Source organism: Passer domesticus, chromosome 2 (assembly GCF_036417665.1).
Source record: "Passer domesticus isolate bPasDom1 chromosome 2, bPasDom1.hap1, whole genome shotgun sequence".
Taxonomy (NCBI): domain Eukaryota; kingdom Metazoa; phylum Chordata; class Aves; order Passeriformes; family Passeridae; genus Passer; species Passer domesticus.
Genome location: NC_087475.1, coordinates 102,401,100 through 102,424,471, shown reverse-complemented (window position 1 = coordinate 102,424,471; position 23,372 = coordinate 102,401,100). Strand labels below are relative to the sequence as shown.

The 23,372-nt window shown below is 41.1% G+C and overlaps 1 protein-coding gene across 37 annotated transcripts in view; it reads left to right on the top strand.

Annotated features, from left to right (window-relative positions):
• Positions 1-23,372, top strand: part of ZBTB20 (zinc finger and BTB domain containing 20) — a 469,842-nt gene that overhangs the window by 345,470 nt on the left and 101,000 nt on the right. Inside the window, exons 1-2 of one of the 37 annotated variants that reach the window (XM_064410208.1) lie at positions 9,374-9,566; positions 10,257-10,418. The exons of 34 other annotated variants lie outside the window; for them this stretch is intronic. The gene's annotated coding sequence lies outside the window, so the exon portion shown is untranslated. Of the gene's footprint in view, positions 1-9,373; positions 9,567-10,256; positions 10,419-12,653; positions 13,852-23,372 lie in introns of those variants that run through there. 2 more of the 37 variants (XR_010356703.1, XM_064410207.1) reach the window with 2 other exon arrangements.

Sequence of the window (23,372 nt, the reverse complement as noted above, 5' to 3'; positions counted from 1 at the left end):
CCCTCAGTGATGAAGTGTTTCCAGCATCCCATCTCAGCAAAAATACCAAGCTCCTTTGATGAGGAAGAAAAAGAAATGTTGGGGGTTTTTTTTCTCTCTCTCTCTCTATCTTCAAACCCCTCCACAGAACAACATGGGGGAAAGGAGAATAGCAAATATTCAATGGGAAATTTTGTCTTCATTATTTTCTTCTCAAGAAAAAAATTCCACACTCAAATCAAAACAAGATGGAGCCCTGGAGCCCCACCTGCTGACTTGAAGGAACAGAGAGAGGGAAGGGAAGATGCCTGGTCGTGTGCCAAGCATTCAACACTGGGCTTGTAGCACTGTGATGTGGCACTTGAAGCTCTAGGGGCCTGGAGCCAGAGATACAAATGCAACAAGAACTCTTATGAAAACGAGCCTCTTAACGGCGTGTGGAGCTGGTCTGTGATGGCCTCAGGAAATCCCCCTGGCTAGACAGGGCCTTTTTATCCACTACATTGATCTGACTCAAAGAGAAATCTCACATAGCTTCCTCGACCAGAAAGTGAGCATGCATACAGTCTGCAGTGTGAGGCTTTGGAATTTCCTTATTCTCAGGTAGTCATTCCCCTCCTCCTGCTCTGAAGAAGTCTGCCCTACCTTTCTTTGTTGTCTCATCACAAGTAGGGTCTGGTGCTGCAAGCACAATGCACATCCTCAGCCATAGGGCTTCATGCTGTCCTTCCTTTGTGGTCACACCCTCAGCGGGTGGACACTGGCCTAAGGCCACTGGTTGGAGTTGGGATTTTCACTCCTTGTACATTTGGCTCTTTAAAGCCCTGAGAACTACTTTTAATAGCAGCACAACTGGCAACACTTGTTTTCAGGCTCAAGACCATCTATGAGCAAATGCTTGTGTATTAATTACAACAAAGAGCAAATCTACTTGACATTTGATTTTGTTTTTCTTGTTTCCTTGCAAACTTGAAAATGAGCTGCTTTTGCCAAAGGAAAAAAAAAACAACAAAATGCATTTCACACCTTTTTTTTTTTTAAACTTGAAATAGGCCCCTAGAAAAAACTGACATGTTGAACACCAGCAAGAAAATTATTATTTGGACATATGGCTCCTCTTCCTGAACTTTGCAGAGAGGTTAGATAACGCTCTTTCACATCTTAAAAGACTAGACTGCTGCTACATTGCTAACATATTCTTATGTAATAATCTGGCACTGATGATACTTTATCCAGTCCCAGTAATGTAAGACTCATTTATGGTTTGGTCAGTTATGAGGGATTTTGTTTTTTCACAGATTATCTTCTAATTTGTTTGGTTTTTCATTACACTGTCAAGAAGTAGAATATAACACAGCGAAGCATAGCACAGCATAACATAGCATAGCATAGCATAGCATAGCATAGCATAGCATAGAATAGAATAGAATAGAATAGAATAGAATAGAATAGAATAGAATAGAATAGAATAGAATCGAATCATGCACAGAAACAGACTGTGGCTCTGTCTTTCAGGAGTGTTTTGCATTGTATAGATTGTTTCTGTTAAACACTGCATGATTAATACAAAAGTAAAACTAAATTTTAAAATCTAGCTCTTAGATTAGGACAAACTCATCTGAACCCATCCATTAACTTTTCAGATAAGGCTGTTTCATAAAGTGAAAAATCTGTAAGAATTAAAATAAAGTTGTCAAACCATCTAAGATAGTGAAATATCACCAAAAGATTGTCATTGCCCTTGACACAACAGATGTTGGCAGTGATGTAAGGTCTGGAGATACTTGCAGAATGCAGAGTTATATGCAGGTGAGCTGGCCAGAAGACAGTGAAAAGATTTGCAGTTTTGGAGTATAAGAATAAAACTTTATGAATTTTTTTTTAATAAAGAAACTTGCTTTTAAAAGACTAGGACCAGGACCCCACCAGTCGGTGAGGGAGCATAGGAGCCTCTTAATTTTGAACTAGAGTTTCTATCCTCAACACAAGAAACTTCCCTGATAATATTTGCCTTGAAAATTATGTTTATCACGATTTGTTTCATGTTCAGTGACAGAGCTCTGCCATGGAAAATTGTGGATTCACAGAATCCTGGAATAATAAAAATCAGAAAGAACCATCTGGGTCTAGCCCTGACCCTGTTCAAAGTAGAGCCAGTGGGGATGAGGTTACTTTTTTAACCAGCGTGTTCATCTATGCATGTATGTGTGTGTCTTTCTCTATACCAATTTTAAAAGTACTTATATACTACTGTCCATTTTTTCAATAACTCTTTCTTAAATTTGAGATTTTTAGAATAATCTTAGGTTCTCTCACTGATAAGCAGGAACTCTTGTTCAGAAACTAGCTTGCACAGAAATGAATGTGCAGGTGTACAGCCACTCTGCCCAACTCCTGATGAGCCTGGTTCCTTCCTTTCATTGCAAGACAACTTTTTTTAGTGACAATGAGTTTAGGGCTTAAATATCTCACCTAAGTAATAAAATAATGCTGTTACCAAGGACTACAATTGACTATTCTTAGACTGAACCCTGTTCCTGCACAGATGGGGGACCCCAGTTCTGCTACCCTGCATTAATTGCTGCTGTTTGTTGCACATGGGATGTTCTACTAGATGGAGCAGTGGTCTAATCTGATGTGGCAGCTCCTACATCTTTATCTTGTAAGTGCTTTACTTACATGAATTAATTCTGAAAACACTCTTGTGACGTTAGTCATTGTTATGATTCCCATTTTAGAGACCCTGAGTCTAATTCTTAATTATACTAATTCTTCCTTATGCTGGTGAGGTTCCGGATCTGTGAAAGGGTCTCCCAACTGAGGGAGATGGATTGCAGAAATGTCAATGGCAAAATGAGAGTTCATTGCCCTCTAGCAATTCTCTGTTTCTCTGAGGTTGGAGAGAAATATTGGAAAACAAGTCTAAAAGTGGTACTGTTGATTTGTACTACGGGGTACACAGGAGCTGCATAGCTCAAGCCTGTAAGAAGTGTTGTATTAGGCAAAATTAAATTACTGAGATTGTTGACGCTTCCTTCAGTGTGGCCACAGTCTCATCAAAAGAAAGGGAAAGCCACCTCTGCTGGCCCTTCTTTTCCTTTAATCAGGATACATTATCAGAGAATTTACATCCTACCTCCCCCCCAAAAAACTCATAAACAAAACAATAACCCCAGAAGAAGAGGCAATGAGCTTGAGGGAGGGAGAAAGAGACTGAGGTTTTCCCAGGAATGAATAGCAAGCCATTTTAAAAGTATTCATTATGTGCTGTGACCAGAAGAAAGACTTTCTGTCTTTCTGTATGATAAAACTACCAGTGAGATGTATTGCAAGATAATTAGGAGCAAACAGGCAGGAAAAATGAGTGATGTGCTACTCTTCATTTCCTGAGCCGGTCGTGTTCCAGTCACTGTGCAAGCTGCAGCTCTGTCTGTGGAGAGACTGGAGATGGAAATCAACTCTATCTCTGTCCTCTTCCCTTATGGCTTCACCCAGCTGAAGAATGTGATGGACGGTTATATCTGCTGCAGAAAAGAGTCAGAACTCTACACCCTCCTCTGGGTTCTTGGCTTCCTACTCTATTTTTATCCAAGTCTAAGAGATGAAGTGATATGAGCAGATACAGACCCTTTTGCAGCTGTCCCTGAGACAAAACTAATGGTTGGACAGAAAAAACAAAAGGTCTCAGTGGAGTTATTTTGGTGGCAATCTCATGTTTTTGGCATGCTGTGGCTGTACAGCTCCCCAGATTGCAAGCAATGTTGTTGTTCTTACAAAGGTTTTGTCTAGAATGAGGAATATGAAAATAATTACAATTTTTCCTCACCTTTGAGCCCATGGAAAACTCTCCTGGAACAAGGCATCTTTATATAAGAATGGCTGGAAGCAGAGGCACAATACCTGTCACCTCCAAATGCAGGAAATAAGATTTGTGACTATGTGACAGCAACAAAGTTAGCAAGAGGGATATGTAGCGTGTTTCCCGTCAGCTTTTAGAACAGAAGTGGGGCAGATGTCCGCTTTAAAGTTCTTCAAATCAGAATTATAATTGTCTACCCATGAAGGTAACAGAGAAAATTAAACCACCTGACACCCTGAGATACTTATGCTTCTTTCAAAAATCATAGAATAAAATATAATAGAACAGAGCAGAATAGGCTGAATATAACACAAGATGCTGTTTAAATAATTTTAATTTTGGAGCAGAGATGCAATTGCTAACAATAGTATGGATAATGATAGAGGGTAGAAAGTTACTGTTTTCAAGTGTTTAAAAATCTTTGTGAGCCTTCACAATAAACTTCCTTATAAATGTACAGAAAATCATTTCCTTGTGTCCTGCAAAAATCATGTCCTCATTGATCTGCTTTTTAACCAGTGATCAGATTTCCTTGATTTTTTGTGAAATCACACTTTCAAAATATTACATTTTGACCCAATGCAGCTGAGGAAGGAGAAAAGCAGGCGTCCTGGTCTTCTCATGTCTTCTCAACCAGATGTTTTATGGAGTTCCCCTAGGTTGCACTGTTGCTTTTCCAGTGAAGGCAAGGGGATTGCACTGGTGGCCAGGAGGGTATGGCTCACTTTTCAGCACATCTTACTGTGGTGGTAGTGCATTAAAATGAAAGAAGAAGCTTGTCTCTCATAGACCAGCTTGCAGTATTTTCTCCTTTTTTTAAAGGACTGGCTCTTCCACAAGTTAGGCCATTCATTATATTTGGATTGTCTGAGAGAGTAAAAATATGGAGACCCTCTGATGTTTCCCTTTACATTTCCCTATTGTCAACAAATCTCTGAAAGGAATTGCCTTGGGAACTGAGAACTGCACATTGTAGGTAAGAGGTGATTTAGGAACCAATCCTGGACATTTGATGTAGTTGGGGCAGGAGGAGGGAGGGAGGAAGTGAGTGGTGGGGAGGACTGATTCTGGTAATCAGTGCGGGAAGGAACAAGCTTGTTTGTTTTGCCCCAGAAAAATCAAATAGCAGGTATGACAGAAATTACCCAGATGCAAGGCATGGTACCTTTCTCCCTTTAGCATGCAGAGGTACCTACTGAGCACAGTGGTGCAAGTTAGGAAGGATGCTTTCCCAAAAGATAAACAAGGAGTTGATTTCTGTAACAAGTGGACTTCCCAGTCTCTTTCTCTAATTTCTTACATACTGAATAATAACCGTGTATTCACCCTCTCCAACATGCTGTGCTGGTTTACATCTCTGAACAAAAAGCACAGACTCACATCTGTTTATGAAGACAAGCCAATAAATCTAGAGGAATATATTTATATAACTCATTCTGAGATTACATAGTTGAGTTCCATTTTTTCAAATAGACAGAGCTCCATAATAGACAGAGCTCCTTCTTTGCAAGGGAACCAAGTTCCTCTCCGTGCCACCCAGATCTGTTGATTTGCCATTAATGTCAGCTCTTGTCAGCTGTACTAAGTGCTACAAGTCACATTGCAGAATACTTCATATATACATTAAAGGAGTAAGTACTCTGCCATTTCCCTGTCCTGCCTTTTGGCTGGCTTTAAGTGATCCATGTAGAAGTCAGAAGGTGAGGAGCAGTTCTGGCAGCTTTTCCTTTCATAAATCCTGCTGTTTGCCAATGGCAAATCCAGGTACAGTTCTCATAAAGATGTCTTCTAATTCTGTAGCAACATATGGAGAGGTTGTCATACACATGAGTCTGAAAACTTGTTGCAGCACTGATTGCCTTTTCCATAGGAAGCAGCAAACTTTTTCAACTGATCAGACAGACTAAGCATTCAATTATTGATCCTTTGGCTAAATCTCCCTGATACATGGAATAATTTGTATGAAGGAAGAGCAAGAAAGAGGGAACCATGCAAAGCTAGAAATCATCATCATGTATCTGAGTTAAAATCTGTGATAAATATCTCAGGAGGGGAAGTTGATGTACATTTTCTGAAGCTCCTTCTGGTCTTTTGCATTTATTTAGACTACAAATCAGCTCTTGGATGATATTCATGTAGAAAGCAGGAGGTCCTTGACTTCTGTAGCTTCCAGTAGAAGGGGACCAGCTAAGAGCAGGACTTAACAGTAGTGTTTTCTACATTAGGTGCTATAGGAGGTTTGAGGATCTCCATATCAGGAACACATGCTAATAAAATATGTGCCACATAGTAAAAACTCACCTGGGTGAAATGCTGCTCCTTCTGATATCAATGGAAATTTCCTTTTGACCAGGGGTTGCTATGGCAGCAAGCAGTGGAAATGAGAACAAGGACATTTTGATATGTCTACACTGTGGATTGCAAATTATGATACCCGAGTTAGTTTTAAACAGTCTTACAAGGAGTGGTCTAGTTAAGGCAGCCTGAAACACCACGTGGCCTAATTTACCATGCTGAGCAGTTCAGTTTCCTCTGTGCGCAGGGTAGATTCATGCCTGGGGTAGAGCAGAGGGGAAGAGGTATTTGAGGAAATGCCTCTTCTAGGGCAATGGGATAAGGAACAGACTGTGACAAGGAGTAGTCTAGGGAGGGAGAAATAACGTGAGAGAAAGTAAGTTACAAAGCAAGAGGAGCAGCAGTCCGTGGAGTCAACTGAATGGAAGCAAATCCGACAGCAAGAGATGTGCGGGTTTGGGGAGCCAGGGTCCAAAGGGTCTCTTCCCGTGGCAATGTGCTTTGCTCTCCCCCTTGAAGGTCAGCTTAGGGCTCCTGTCTCTCAGCAATTTCTTTTTCAGGAAGACACTGTCAAATCACTGAATGAAGTATCCTCACAGTCTTCCAGAGGTTGATCCCCTCGTCAGCGCCGTTTTAGTTGAGCTGCTGCTGGCGCTGCCGGCTGAAGTGGTGGAGTCCTGTATTACAGCTCCACAGGTGCCAACCCGCCCCAGCCTCGGCAGCAACGTGGAACAGCTTCTAAGTTGACTTTTAAAGAAAACGCTGAGAAATTATACTGCAAATGCATTACTGTAATGCTAATGTTACTAAGTCAAACACTTAAAAGTTAGGAAATGCCACAGCTAATGTTGTCTGTGCAACCTTAGGGAGGGCCCCATGTACCATTACCATAGCTTGTAATTACATGACAGCGCACTGTTTCTTTGGTGAATCCCTGCATAAGGTGGTCAGGTCCTCTGCATATTTTATTAAAAATGTAGTACAGAGCTGTTTTGCACTCTGTTGGATTATTACGTTGGTACAGACCCAGGGAAGAGACTTGTCTGTGTCACTGTGCTCTACAAAATCTCATCTGAAAAGGAGTTAAGGCTTTTGACGGCGCTGTAGTTCTCTGAAATCTCCTTTTCTGTTTTTTGGGACACCTACCTTCCATAATATTCGTGAAAAATGCATATTTTGGGGAGGCTGAAGAGAGAACTCCTAATTAACCTCATTAAGCCCAATGTCTCAATTGTTTCTGTAAAGCATCCCTCTCCTATTGACTGTTTAGGTCTTCTGTAAACTGTGCTGAGTCAATGGCCCCCAATGGGGCTGGTGGGCAGATGGGATGCAGCCAGCCAGCATGTAACATTTAAAAAGGTGAAAAAGGGCAGGAACCCACTTTTTCCCATAGCAGAAGTTGATAGAAGGAATCAATAAGAGTGACATCTCCCATCAGCTCTCCACTAAAAGCAAAACACATAAAAGCTGGTGCCAGATTTGCCTGGAGACCTATGTCACAAAATTATGAAATTAATATAGAAATGTTGATAGAACTTCTGTCTTTTGTTTCTTCCTTCCTTAAGCATTTGTACCTAAAATACAGAGTGAGGGGAGAATCCCAGCACTCCCTCTGAAAGGCCAGCAGTCAGCTGCATTGTGGGTCCCTTCTCTACTTTCTTCCCATGCTTTTGAGTGGCACTGGCAGGTTAGTCATGCCCATTTAAAAGTTTATATACAGCAGATGTTCACAGAGCTGATCAGGAATTATGGATTTGCTGTTGTAGCTGCAGCCCTGTACGAAATACAGCAAATGTATTTGGAACACAGAGAATATACCTGCCTTGTGCAATAAATTCAAACATCTCCCTTGGTGCTGTTTGTTCAGAAGGGGACATCTGAGCCTCTGATGAGGGGACATTCAGTGTCCTGAAACCCAAAGCAGGTCCCTCGCATCTGACAAGGGGAAGTTCTGGCAGGGCAGGGATGTTACGTCCAGGGGCTGAACATGCTGACTGCTCCCTCCCAGGGTGTTATCTGCTGCCTTCCTTCTCAGAGGGAGAGGCCAACTGGCCCACACCTTTTAAGAAGCAGACTTTCACAAGTGTCATAAATCTCTGCCTTGCCTGCTACACAGTGCTGCCACTGCACTGGGTATCACCAGGAACCATCCATTTGAACTGTACTTCAATTTGCAGCCCAGGGTAGAAGAAATAGATTACTTTGCCACCTATTTGGGGGGATAATTTCTCCACCTCCTTGGTGCCTGAGACTTGTCTTACCCCAATACCCAGCACTGCCTTTTGACAACATCTCCCTCTGTACCCTGTCGGTGCTCAATTTGTCTGTGTTTGTGCAGACATGCATGGCAAGGATATGCTCTCGTAGCTTGTGCAGTTCCAGAATCATAACATTCCAGTGATCCATCAGGAAAATTTGACTGAAGGGCAGCATGGTCTTGCTTTAAGCAAGCCAAGGTAGCAGGCAAACCTGCACTCCCTTCCCCACCCTGCAGGACGGGTAGTCTTTGAAGACTGTGGGAAGGTGCAGGTGTTTTTTCGGCAAAAACTGCAGTGGTGGGTAAAAAAGAGAGGGAAGGGATCTCCCAGCTTTTTGGAGATGGCCTCTGTATAATGCCATTTGAATCTTACTTTTTGTTTAGCGTTAAGTTTTAATAGTTATCCTTTGAGGATTTTCCTTGCGAGCTTATCTGAATACACCAATAGTCTTTTTTGTAATATTCGCATTTCCCCTTTGGTTCAGCCGAGCCCACTGACAGATCATTCAAATTCAATTGTTTTATGTCTAAGCCGAACAGCTAATTAAAGTAGGGATGATTAACCTGACTGGCAGTGTCGCTCTCTCTCCCTCGCTCTCTCGCTCCCTCCCTCCCTCCCTCCCTCCTGTTCCAATCAGTCTTTTTCTCACACTCTCCCTCTCTCTCCCTCTCTCTCTCTCTCTGTGTCTTTTGCTCTACTCTCTCTGTGTGTGTGTGTGTGTGTGTGTGTGTGGGTTTTTTTTTTTTCCTCTCTCCTAAACGTGGTCTGCTTGCTGATGGCAGAATGGCACTCGGAGATTTGTGCATTGTGTCTGGTTTCCTACGGGCAGGCTGACCCAGTGCCTCTAGGGACTTATCAATAGACCACTCAGAAGAGACAGAGACAGGAGAAAGGAGGAGGGGTGGGGGGGGGGGGTGGGGGGGGAGAGAAAGAGAGAGAGAAAGAGAGAGAGAGAGAGAGAGAGAGAGAGAGAGAGAGAGAGAATCAATATCAAGAATAGAAGGAGCTCCGAAGCCATTTTTTTTTTTTTTTAAAGAAGTATCAGGACTTGGGAAGAGGGTGACAAAGAAGGTTTTTCAAAGAGGCAGTGGAGGAGGTTCTAATAAATTTGGAAGGAAACAGTTCCCTGTCTTGGGAAAAAAGGAGAACTCCTGGCTGATTAGCATTCACACCAGGTATGAGATGTTCCCTACCCCTTATCACTGCCGCAACCGAGATGGAAAAAAGCGCTTTACCACCCCCCCCCCTTTTTTTTTTCGGTTGTTTTTGGGGTTTTTTTCTTCCCTTCTTTCCCCCCACCCCCTCAGCCGTCTCTGCTCTTTAAGTAGATGGAGCGAGCGTTTATTTTGGTACGTTGGTTGGTGGTGGCAGGGGGAGTGCGAGCTGTGGGCATTTGTGTGCTGGGAGCAGGGAGAATGGAAGCAGGGCAGCGGGGAGGGGGCGGGTGGGAGAAGAGCCGGGAGTGTGTTACTGTGTCTCCTCTTTGTGCACCCCTGGAGGGGGTTACCCAAGTTCATTTCCAGCAGGTGGATTTAGACAGGGAGTTACTTAACGCTTGACCGCCAGTTTTGAAAAAAAGGAAAAAAGAGGGAAAAAAAAAAAAAAAAGGACCTGCTTCCTATGTCTATTAAAGGAAGCTCCAATTTTTTCCCTCTCTCTCCTCTCTCTCTTTCCTCTCTTCCTAACCAGACAGCGGGAGGGTTTCTGGCTCCTCGCCAGCCCAAAAGCCTCTAAGTGTTTTGCACTTGTTTCAGGGAGCCCGGGGATTTTTTTTTCAGCATTTTCACTAGAGAACAAAGAGTTCTTTACAAAGGAAGGGGGAGAGCGAGCTTAACGCCTCAGATATGTTTTTCTATTTTTATTAGGGATTTTTTTCCCCCCTCCTAAAAAGAATGAGAGAGAAGCAAAGCACAGAATGTGTGGCAGCAACAAAATAGATTGAAAGAAAATGCAGTTCCCTTACCTCCAAATTATAATTTGGAAATAATAAGAACAGGATGGAAGGGGGACAAGAAGAAGTGAGTTTGGTATGTCGTTCTTTTCTCCCTTTTTAAAACTCTCTCTTTAAATTCCAATTGCTGTTTTGCCAACTTACCTAGCATCTTTTTTTTTTTTTTCTTTTTTTTTTTTGGCACAAAAGTTATACTGCAAACAGTTTCTGTTTACTTAAAAAAATCAACCAATAAATTTTTACTGAGAGAAAAAAAATGGGGAAGTGGGGTGGTTTCGGTAAAAAAGAAGCAAATTAGTGGGAACAGAAATCTTTCACTTTCTGTCACTTAGAAAAAAAGTTGGTAATGGCTTGTTGAAGCTAGGATCCTAAAATACAGATGGGGCACTAACGTCTGTGTCCACGGACCCAGCTTTCCCCTGACCATCTGTCTAAAAGTCACCTCTCATTGGCAGCTCAAATGATTAGTAGGAGCTCAGGGATTTTTTTTGTTTATTTGTTTGTTTGCTTGTTCCTCCTGTTCAATGGGACCTTCTTTCAAATGGCTCCATTTCACCTTCTGAGTTTAGTTCTTCAATTGAGCCCCAGATTGAGGGTTTCAGGACAGACTTTCTTGCGCTGTAGATATTTTGTTCTTCTGAATGTGTTTCTTGTAGATACACTCTTTGTCTATTTGTATGTGAAAAAGGCACGTGTAATTTACAAGGGAATAACGCATAACATTTAAGGAGATGTTTGATTTGAATTTTGTTGCATATAGTGTATAGCACACAGGATCTTCTCTACAGCATCTCCTGTGCAGTGATTAGAATGTTTCAGAATAAATACTGTTGCAAATTCAGTAGCTTAAGGAAGTGCTCTCTTTATCCAAATTCTGCCTTCCTTCCCATATGGATTTGTATTTTCCTGGCTTTGACAAATTGCCAATCTAAGAACAGCATCATATAGCAGAGGTACAGAAAACAAGAGAGGAAACTGCATGTTATATCCCCCCTAAAAATCCTCAGCACAGAATACACAAAACTAGATAAAATTATTAGAGAGTTATGATGCTCTTCTGGCTGCACTATTACTACAATACCTGGATTTTTATTTTCATGCTGCAGGCTTTCCTCAGAAGAGGTTGTCTGTTACAGCTTCGTAGGTATCGCATATGTGTTGCAACACTGCTTTTAAGCAACACCTATGCATTGTGTAAGTGTACACGGGGTATTAGTCCATTTACATCTCCTCATATGATGAGGGGGAGAAAAAAATCCATCCTTGGGCTCTGCTTGCACTGCTTTAGATATCCCAGTACCCTACAGTGGCAAAACATCCTGCAGGATATAGTCCGTCCCGTGCAGAAACTGGGGAACAGGGAAACTTTCCATGGCAAGTGAAACCACCAGTTAAAACACAGTTTTGTTTCCATACCAGTATCTAGACTGGGGGCTTGCACCCCTGCAGCTTCATTAGCTGGGACTCTTCCCTCTCCAAACCTGCAGTGGGCACAGCTCTCTCAGCAGAAGTTGGGGACTCATCACAGCCTGAAGTCCCCCGCTCCGAGTACGGGTTCTTTTGCAGCAGGTAACCCAGGTGTTCTGCCTTTCCATGGGCAGCAGCAATAGTGATGGCAAGCTAAAAGTACTTAGCAGGCTCCCCAGTTTAATGTGGAATGCTTGTCCGAGAGGGATGGACTACCATAAAAAATAGAAAAACTTTTGGCAAATTACAAATGCCTTTCTTTTACTTAAAATCCGTGCTTTCCTCATTCCTCCAGAGAGTTTTCCCAACTCCTGATGTTTTTCATGGTCTGAATATTTTCTGCGACTTTCCTCTCTTGCTCTCTACAAAAAAAAAAATCACAGGAAAAGTAAGCAAAAGAGAGCAGAAATGGGATTTGGCCTTTGAAGTTTTCCATAGGATAAGCAGTCTCGAGTTTTTTCTGCCTGAATATTTTTCTTTCTCCCCCCACCCAACCTTTCCATCCCCTCCCCTCTTTATTATTTTTTTTTTTAATCTAACCTGTTTTTTGTGAGAATTTTGTATCTGCAACCCTGTATCTGGTGATGTATGAGAGAGGTCAGAACAGAGCTGAAACCTAGATTTAGTCCCCCAGTCTCAACTAGCAGGCATCTTCCAGTGGCTGTCACTGCATCCAGAAGTAGGGAGAAGGATGATAGCTATCTTTTGGGGACTCCATGGACCTGATCTGAGAGTAACACATTCACAGTACAGGAGAAAAGAGAGAGAGGGGGAAAAAGAATTTTAGAAAATGGGGAAAGAAAAGCTCTTTGAGCAGTAACACACTGGCTCTTTCTTCCTGCAGGCAATCCGCTCCAGCTCCTGGCGACGTGTCCTGCACTATCAGATATCATATGACTCTTTATTTGGACTCCCGTTAGCAGTATGGGCCTGTTAGGAGGCTGTTTGTTTTCTTTTCCTTTCATTTCCTTCTCCTTAGTTCCCCCCCTATTTTATATGTGCTCGTGTGAGCGTATCCCCTTTTTAATCTCTCTTTTTCTGCTGAAGCTTTATAGAAAAGAAAAAAAAAATCTTAATCATTTCCCAGGGCAGTTTTTAATCCTCTGCCAAAATTGAAGTTCATTGTTGAGCTGTAAAAATAAATAACACGTTTCGGCTTTACTTCTCTCTTTTGCTTCTTCCTGTGACCTTTCTGGCACCTCTCGGTGTGTCCGTATGTACCCGTACGTGTCTCCCTGTCTCTCCTGCCTGCGTGGGTGAAGTTGGGATACACCTGTGTCAGTCTAAGGAGGAGTACAGAGCTGCCTGCTTCTGCTCCTGCCGCTCCATGCCGTTCCTTTCACTTTCATAAACTTCCTTCTGTTTATTTATTTATTTCATTTGGGCACCTTCTCCACACCGAGTTTGAAAAGCTGTCAGGCGGCAACCGCTATACTGGGGTTTTCTGCATTTAGGTGAGCAAATGGGGGATGTTAGGGCTGTGAGAAAATGCAATGTTGTGCTGGAGGAAGAGAGGATGAAGTGCGAGTTATAAATTAGACACGCTTTGTGTACGCCGCCCATAAAAGTTTCCTGCACCAGAACTCTGGTGCCTAATAATAGGATGGGGGGAGCCAGACAGCAGCTAACAATTGAAGGTGTGTAGTAAAGTAGCCTTGTGGCAGCAGCATTCTGATACTGGGTCACATTTAGTTACGGGAGATTATATTTTTCCCTGTTTGTGCTGTCTTTAGTACTGCATTATTTAGACAAACATCGCTGCAAAACTTTTTTGTCTGAAAATGATAAGTCATGTCAACAGAAAAAAATAATTGAAATCAAATTTACTAAATCGTTGTAAGGAAAAAGGTCTGTCTTTCCAAAAGAGAAGTAATGTTTTGTTTTGATACTTTCCTATGCAATGTTTTAGTTTTGATTCATGAACTAAGGATTTCTATTGAAAATTGTTAAGAATTTATTTTTAAAGGTGGGGGGGAAGGAAAATCCTTAAAACATTCCAAAATGAGAGATTTTGAAGGAAGAAGATTTAAGTTTTATCAGAGGAATTTAAAGCGTTCGGGTTTTTGTTTGTTTGCTTCAGTTTTTTGCAACCTGAATCATACTATACTTTGTCAAACAAACCAGTAAATGAGCTTTTTTCACAACTTTGCTCCCTCTGTAATTATTGCTGTATTTTTCTGGAACTTGGTGTTTTATTTGTCCGAATTTGGTAAGATCAGTAAAGCCGAAATCCTGTTTGCACTGCAGAGACACAAAGGAGTTACTGATACTTTCTGTCAGAGGTAGGTGCTTCGGCCAGCCAATCCTTCTACCAAGTTGTGCTGTTCAGCAGTGACTGTGTGCGGGCTGATCGCCACACTCCGGGAGAAAGTATGGACAGATTTTTGGTGGTGATTTATATACCTCTTGGGCTGATATTCCTATTATCACAGCTGAAGAACTGTAAGTTTTAGCCTTTCCTCTCCGGTGTATACTTAGGCCAGTGTAGAAAAGCAATCTTGTAAATGAGGCAAATACAAACGGGAGGGTTTTTTGTTAAGAATCCAGAAACAACTGCATTTCAGCTGTACTTGTAGGTGTGTAAATTGAGGTTGCCCAGCTACTTGGTGATGTTTCTTACTTCTCATCTAAGAAACCTTCCCACTGAAGCCAGTGCAAATTTTCCTGAGAAAATGTAATGAAAAACAAACTAGAAGATCAGGATTTAGGGTGGCCCCCTTGAATTAGTGTTGGAAACCAGAAACCCCAGTGTGTGTTTGCACAGCACAGCATCCCTCTGGAGCCTGCAGGGTGCAGTCACTTTAGTGGAGGTTCTAGAGCTGAGTTGAGATGACTCCTGCAGTCTGAAACTTTATTTGTATATGCCTCAAATTCCTTCAGATAAATACCAGTGTCTGCTTAACTCTCAACAGCAAACCATTTCTTTTTATTTAGTTTTTGCTAGTTGTCCCAATGAGGAGTAAGACACTCTTTGACCAGAGGCAACATTTTCAGGCTTCTTTACTTTTCTCTCTTCCTTGACCAACTTAAAACCAGCTTCACTGTAACATTTCATGCTTAGGCACATTCATGCTCCTGAGGAAGCAATTACAGATTTTGTTGGAAGGAATCTGGTTTTGGAGTAAGTGTTACTAATGTTTAAGAATTGTGTGCTCTGCGTGCATGGTACGTGATGTTCCCTGGTACTCTATGCGTGCTCCAGTACTCTGAGCAGTCCTAACTGTGGGTATTGTATTTATTTGTCAGCTCATTCTGGTAGTCGCCCATGAATTTAGTTGACTTGACAATCAGGAAACAGCTCCACGATAAGGCTGAAGTTTGAGAGCAATGTAAGTGGGAATTAAAAGGTTTCTTTCAAGTTTTTGGCCATTTCGATAGATTGTTGCTCAGCGTCTTTATTTATAGGGAAAAAAAACCCACGCTCTTCAGACTTTTTCAATATCATCTCTGCAGAGTGGATTCTTTCATTTCAAAGATGTTGCAAGCTTACATAATTACAAAAGACGTATTTAGCTACCTCACAAAGTAAATACAGCAAAGAGGTGCTGAGAGCTGAAAGCCAGGTGCTGCAGCTAATGCCTGAAAGTGGTGCTATGGGCTGGGCAGAGGAGGACAGGCTTGCCGCTGCTGAAGTTTTGTTAGCATAACTTGGACTTGGTGGAATTGCACCAAAGTTGTGTTTTGACTTGGCTTAACTTCACTGCTTTCATCTGACTTTTTTTCTAAGCCAGCCCAATCCAGATCTGTTCAGCGCTCGGGAGGGTGATAGCCAAGGGACAAAACAGCTTGTCTAACACATGTCTCTTTAGTGCACCAGTGTGTGGTTTGTGAGGCCTCAGACTGGATCACCACTGTCAAGAGAAATGTGTTTTCCTACAGCGTAATAAGTTGTCCTGCTGCTTTCAGATGTCAGAGATCCCCAGTTCAGCACTTGGTGAAAAGGTCTGCTCTCAGAAGAGGTTTCCCTTCCATTTAACATTTCATTAGTGCATGCAAGTCATGTAAATGTGATGTGGCCAATAGGAGCAACAAATTCTGGTTTATTTTTGCCAGGATATATGTATTTACTCTATGCCTGTATTAATGTTATGGTGAGATGGTATTTTAACCTAAACACCAATTTCAGTGGCTTACCGCTAAAAACTGAGCTGAGTTGAAATGTCAAGTAGTTGTTCCAAGCTCAGAGGTGAAGCTTACACTGTTTTGGAAAGTATGAGGAAAGTCATGGTTACTTTTTTTTCTCTTTTTTATTTTTTAATGTGTTGGGCAGCCACACTAAGACAGGAGCATTTTCTGATTAACTAATTACTGAAACCCATTAATTTTTCCATTCTCATTCTATTTTTAATTTTTCTTACTTCTTCAATACAAAATGAAAATTATAAAGAGCTAATTTCCTTAAACTAATTAGACTCAAAATTTTAATCTCACAAAACCCAGGAAATTCCAAGCGATGTTTTTTTGTAACTCTGCCATGTTGCACATGCTTCTCTCCTCTTTGAAACCCTTGTCTTGGCCTTCAAAAAATTCTGGGAAAACACTCAACACTTGCCTGAGCCAGCCTTCTTGGTCCAAGCTCTCCTGAACTTCTGGCACTGCTAGGCATCCAGATCCAGATTTTGTGATTTGAGCTCATCACTTTTGAAAATAACAACATGGAATTTCCAGACATTTCTTCGTAAGAAATTAAGGGAATAAAACAAACAACAACAAAAAAATTAGTATTTAGAGTGAGTCTGTTTCCATTGAAGCCAGCACAAGCAGAATCCGCATCCTCTGGCTAAAATTTCTCATGGCACTTTCCAAAACTTGATTTTTGCTCAGATGGCCTTTTCAGTTTTGACCATCTGGAGAGCATTTAAGTTAGTTACATGGAATATTCTTCAGGAAGTCCTCTGACTAGGACTCCTAAAACTCTTTGACCTGGGAATCTCAACTACATATCCCATCAAGCCAGCGTGAGAAATAATTTTTGTTCCGTGCTCCCAGAGAAAAGGCTTTAGCAATAATTTCTTTGGCTGGAGAGTCAGGAAATACCAGTGAAAGCTCTTTGTAATGAAGATGCCAGAGTCTTCTTCAGTGAGATCGGCTGTAGATAGATAGATAGATAGATAGATTGATTAGATAGATAGATAATTTGTTTTTTTTCTTATTGAAATATGTCCCCACAATTTTCAGAAGGCACAGAAAATTATCAGTGCCACAATAACCTTTTGCAGCTGGAGAGTGCTAAGCAGGGTGGATCTGAGGCAGACATCCCTGCTAATGAGAGAAGCCACCAAGCTGGTTTCAGGCTTTAGTTTGTGCCATTGCCTGCACACTGCTGAAGCACCAGGGTGTACCCTACAAGGAACCTTCCTCTCTGTAATCATTTTTAACATCTTGATCCAATTCTTCAACTTCTATTTTCATTAAATTCTCAGCAAAGTCATCTCTGTCTGACAAGCGTGGCAAAAATGGACCCTGTCTAAGTAGCCTCTACTACTCATACAATTAAAACTTCCGGCCCTCATAAACAACAACAACAACAACAACAACAACAGTTACATCAAAAGAATATATAGAAAGTTAAGGGGAACATTAATTTTCAGCCTATTCATTTTGTATTATGCTCATGTCAGACACCATAAGACTTTTCTGGTGCTTGCTTTGGAGAACCTTTGTGAAACTCTGTAGAACTGCACCAAGCAAAGTCAGTGAGTGAGAAGCAATCTTGTTTCTGATCAAAAGGAAGTAATCTGCCAACTAATGATGACAGAAACCTGGAGAGCTTAAGGTGCTCCTTTTTATCAGTGATATAAAAATAGAGATTCAGATTGCTGCTAAAGATTGCATAATGTCCTGGCTAAATTTCAGTGAAGGCAATTGTATTTGGCCTCCTTGGATTCCCTCTGAAGTGCCGGTTGTGCAGAGCAATGTTCAGTTCCAGACCTCAACCACACCATAAGGGTATGAAACACAGTTAAGCAGATGCCACCTCCTACTCTTGGGATGGCTGTATTAGTTCAGCTCAAAGTAATCACTTTGCAATTTGATCAATGACTGACTCGACAATGACAACAGTCAACACCTCTCTTCCATACCTTCATTCGTCTATAATGCTTGTTATAAAATCTGACAGCTTGGGTCTCTTCCCCTCAATGGTCTGGTGATGTTTGTAAGAACTATCTCTATTTTGCAGATGGGGAAACTGAGGCACAGAAATGTTTAAGTGACTTTTCTAAATGCACACAGCAAATCAATGGCAGAGCCAGAAGAATAACTTGGGAATCCTGGTTCTCAGTCTCATGCTCTGAGCACTAGGAAACACTACCCCTCTGAATGTAAGTTATTGTTATTAAGATGTGGTTTATCTTTCATGTGAGTCGCCATCTGTTATATTGCCTACTTGCTATTAGTTACGAAAGCTATTCAAATTTTAAACTGTTTTGCATTCTCACAGCTACTTAAGCCCACAGTAGACTTTTTGACAACAGTAACAGCGCTTCTCATGTGAAAGAACTGGACAAATATTAACTCATGTTTTTTCAGTAAATTTTTGTGATGCCATAAACCCACAGTTTAGACTGAATTTAAACAGACCTTGAAAAATCCATGTATTCGATGCTGATTGGTTCCATATCTGTCAGTTGTACTTCAGTTAGGACATGACTGTATATTCTCATAGATATGATTAAGAATATAAATATCCAAATGGTAATTTAATGTAAATTGATTCCTTGATAACTTTATGTGTCTTGGGCCTAATAGCTCTGTGGCTGCTACGGTCCTTTGAACATGTAGTTGGAAAAGCGTATTAATCTTGGGTTCTTAGTGCTGCTTCTGAGGACCTCAGTGAGCTAAGGAGAACTAGGCAGGTGGACTGGAGGCAGTCTGGAAAAGCCCTGAGCAGGTGTGGGGGTGGCGATTGGAATTGTAAAATGAGAAAAGGCTTTTGAAATGTAGAAGTTGCTCTGTTTTTCTCTCAGTGTACAGGTTGGGGCTAGGGGAATACATCCATTCATATCCTCACAGTCACCATTTTTAAAAGAGCTGTGACACCCAGGCTTGAGAAGGGTTAACCCCTGCAAACAGGGACAAATAGCCTTGCAGCTAAAGAGGAAAGAATTGTCCCAAACTATCCAATGGCTGCTAGCATGTGGAAAAACAGGGACACTGCCAGGAAGAGTCCAAGATAGACTGGACACTGATGCCTTTTCATCTCTGAAGATGGTCAAGCAGGAAGGGCACTTCCAATAGTCATAACTAGTTACTTTTACAAGATAAAGCCTACTGAATTTCTGGAAGCACTTTTGTTCTGCTGAGCTAGAACATATCTTTCAGAGAGACAGATAATCCTAAAGTTTTTAACTAATCAGGATATGTGGTCATGAGGAATGACCACATATTTAAGACAATTATTCTGAAGATTTTAAAGTCTGTTCTACTTGTTTTGAATCTGAATTTGACTTAACTTCAGCTATGCCTTTGTCTGATGTATTAAGGAGCCCTCTACTGTCAGAAATCTTCTCCCCATGCTTGGATTAATAAACTTTGCTGGTCTAGCTAACAGGTGGTAAATTTTTGACACCCAGAATAAAATTAGAGGGAATGGGGATGTGAGTAATGGAATTTGAAGTGAGAAGTGAGGAGGTACTGGTGGCAGAAGAAGTGGGTGAATAGAGAAGAGAAGAGAAACAGTATGCAGAGTGGGTTTCCTTTTCTACTTATATATAAGGCAGAAATTAAAGAAATATGTGGCTAAAGCCAAAGATCCAGTTACAAAGAGGGAAGGAGATGGGAACAGAAGAGAAAAGGTCTTGAGAATACACAAAGAAAGTAATGTTAAAAGAGAAGTATCGTAAAGCTATTAAAGACAGGAAAAAGAAACTAATTTAGTCTGTAGTGGTCAGTAAGGTCAAAACAAATGCTAAAATATCAGAGTATGTTAAGAATGTAACAAAAAGTAGCAATAATTCACCTTGGATTAGGGCTTCTTAAGCAGTGGGTATTTTCCCATCTCACAAGAGGCCAGTGGGTTTAGCTCATTATGGCATTGAAAATGCACTACATAATCTGAAGGTTAGAGAGAGGTTGGTACAATTTTGAAAGGTCTGAACACATTCAAATTTTGTGAAAAAGGCTGGCCAAATTTTCTGCCCAAGGCCTTTCTGTGCTCAGGATTAAAACTCCAATGTTCAGGGCATAACGAAAGGGAGGCCTAATTAGGCAGGAGAAAGCTCTTCTGACACACATAGCTTTTGCTTCTTCTTTTTTTTCCCTACCAACAAAGGAACAAAGAATAGGGTAAAACTTTATTACGGTAAGTGTACTGTTCGTTTTCTCCAGTTGTTTCTCTTCCAGCCCTCTCCAGAGCAGCACCTCTCTTTGCTCTGGTGGCTGGAACATCACAGAATGGAGTCATTCCTCACCCGCTGCCCACTCATGGTGCAGCCTGGAACAGGTCACTTAGCTTCAAATTACTTCAGCCAACTCTAAAACCAGCTGGTGGTTTCCTGTCTCAGGACTGGCTGAGAAGATGGCATCAGCATGGCCTGTGAAATGCTTCCAAAATAATTAGGTGCAATTGGCAAGGTTGTCTCTGGATTTCACACAGTTCAGTATGAAGAATTCTTGCATCAAATATTGGAGCATTTCTCTCCTGTCCTCCTTCACTGGTGAAATATCTCTGGTAATGCTTATTATTGAGTATGAGTGTAATGAGGGTTTCATGCTTGGAAGATATTAATGTTTTTCTCTTAAAACTTGATAAAATCCTCTGGCCAAGGTAAAAGTCTGGTTAGTTTTTATTAAGAAAGAAAAAATATTTTTCTGAAGGGCATTGGTTTGCTTGTGAAAATACATGACAAGTCCTAACTAATCTGGCAAAATAGAGTAAGATAAATTATCATTTCAAAATTGGCTCTTGTAGGGCAAGCACTGAAATGGGGCCAGTCTGGATCATTCAGACTCACTTATAGGAGAATAACATCCTTTTTAAAATATTTTTTTTAAAAAGTCCTTTCAAACTGGTTTTGTGAGGTTGACTTGTCTCTGATGTGAACAAAGTGCATGGAAGGAAATGCCAAGACACTCACTGCTTGAAAGAAACACATATCTGGATATTCTTGTTGATGGATGGATTACTGAGTGTTGTATTCCAAATTCTTTTTTTAAAAGGCTATCCTGTTGCATCTATGCAAGCAGGGAAAAGAATATTCAAAAGGACAAAAAACCAAAAACTGTTAGAAACATGAAAGTCCTTTTTAAAGCCATTTCTCCCTGTCACTGGTATGAGAAGAATTTTCATTCTCTTTAAGGCTAGTTAAAATATATTTTAGGGCTAAAATAACAGAGAAGACAATCCAGTGCATTCTCAGCCCTGAAACCACAATCGGTTACAGATCCTTGTTGCCACATCACATCCAGTGAGATAGCTTACTGGAAGAACTGGTCAAAAAAACCTCAATATTGATTGGGGGGGGAAAAAAAAGTAAAAAAAAAAAGTTCTCTTTCTCCTTCCTCTCATTGTTTCTTTCAAATGAGAAAATAAATTCAAAACACTGGTTTTTATTATTTAATTAGATTAAATCCCCATTTTTCAGTGATTTTGCTTTCTGTGAATTTTAATTATTGTTTTTTACATGAGACAAAATACCAGGAAACTGGGCAGTCTGTTAAAATTTTCTTTTTTTTTTTTCTTTGTTTTGTTTTGTTTTGTTTTTAATTTGGTATGAAAGATTATTCTCTCAGTTTCTGCTGCCCTCCTGTCTCTTTTTTCCATATTCATGCACACTCCTGGCTGACTCTGAAGGCACTTACCTGTTCACTCATTAGAGAGAACAAGTACTGGTTCCATAACTTTTTTGATTTGAGATCATGGTAGGGATGACTCTGGATTCTGGAAATTATACAAATTCTTGAAGATACTCTTTGTAAAGCAAGTAAAGAATATGATAGCATCTCTTCTAACCAGGATGAATATCACTGCAGTCAGCAGTAGGTGTCACAAGCTGTATGGGTACATCAGGGATCTGACAAGAGAACTCTTGTGTTCATAATGTTTCTGTCACTTACCCAATGAACAATTTCTGACTTATCTATTTTGGCTTGTTTTCCATGTCAGGATAACTTGGCACAGGTGTTAAACCTAAATTTCTAACATTTTTCTGACAGACTACTTGAGGATTTATCTATATGTATGGCACCAGTACTTGAGGTTGTTCCTGTTGGAAGGCAAACACCACTGATTTGGTCAGTGCTAACATTTATCTCCATGTTGAAAGCATGATTTTTTTTTTTTCCCAAAACATTGAATAATGCTGAAATTAGGATCCTCTGTAATAATGGAATTAAACCCCATTATTTTAGAATAGATGTTTATATGGCATTGTTGTCCACCGGTAGCATCTTTCCTATTAAACCAAGTGAAATGGCAGTAGCATTAAGGAGGAAAACTTAAGTGGGTGTTGTTGACCAGATGGATGCAGCTGTTCTGTTACATTCCCACCATTTTGCATTTGAGCTGTTTATTTTCACTCTCTGGCTATCAGTCATCACATGAATTACCACTGAGAGACTCTTTCCCTACTGCAGGATCTGTAGTCATGGGTCCACCAGTGTGCAGGAGTGACTGTGCTCTTTAGTTCTGCCTTCTCTGGTGTTTTGCCTCTCCAGGTAGAGTTCTGCAGATTGGCATCACAGTTTACTCTACTTCCAAGAAGTGCCAGACAAAAGTGAGGCAGAAATTTGTCCCAGTAGGATTAGAGTGATTTGACCCAATCAACAACTGTCAGGAAGCATTGCCGCTTGAGGAAAAGTAAATGCCTCATTATTGCTGCTAGACAGATGCACCTCCATAAAACACCTGGAAGTGGTCCACAGACCACAGACAGAACGTCACTGAGGTTGATTTTTTTTTTCTTTTTAAATGGGGAGAGATAGCAGACCTTGTATTTTTTAGACATAAATTGTTCATCAGCAGGGCTGAGGAAGTAATCTATTGCAGTTGAGTCTCATTCAGAAACCAAGTGTGTTGTAAGGTGATGTCCCTCTCATCAGATGTGGACCGCGATAGGGGGAAGGGCATTAGACTGCCTGGGCCATCACTTTGAGCTCACAGGGCACATGTGACTTGTGGCGAGGCTGAAAGTGAGTGAGGTAACCACAGAGTAAGCTGCTAATGATGTGGATTGTGGGAAGCACTACTGATAGGAAGCAGACAGCTGGATTGATTAGGGCAGCCCCAGGGACTAGTTGTTTTTCTTTCACCATCCTGGGGTGAAGTTAAACCTGCCACTGGTAGTAATGAAGAACAGCTAATACAGATCAGACTCTGCCAAAGTAACAAGAGTGGCATCAGGAGCAGAAAGTTTTGCAGATTTGTCTGTGTGTGTGCACTTGCTACTGGTGTTCCTGGTGGGTGGCTGAATCATCCTGATGGCATTCAACAGGAACCAGCTGCTGAGAATATTAAAATGCAAGCATTTATTCCTCTAGAGAGACAGTAGCATCTGCAAAGTTTTCCTGTCTTGATAGTACAGATAATCCCATGGAGTATTCTCTAGTAGTTTTTAACTCTCAA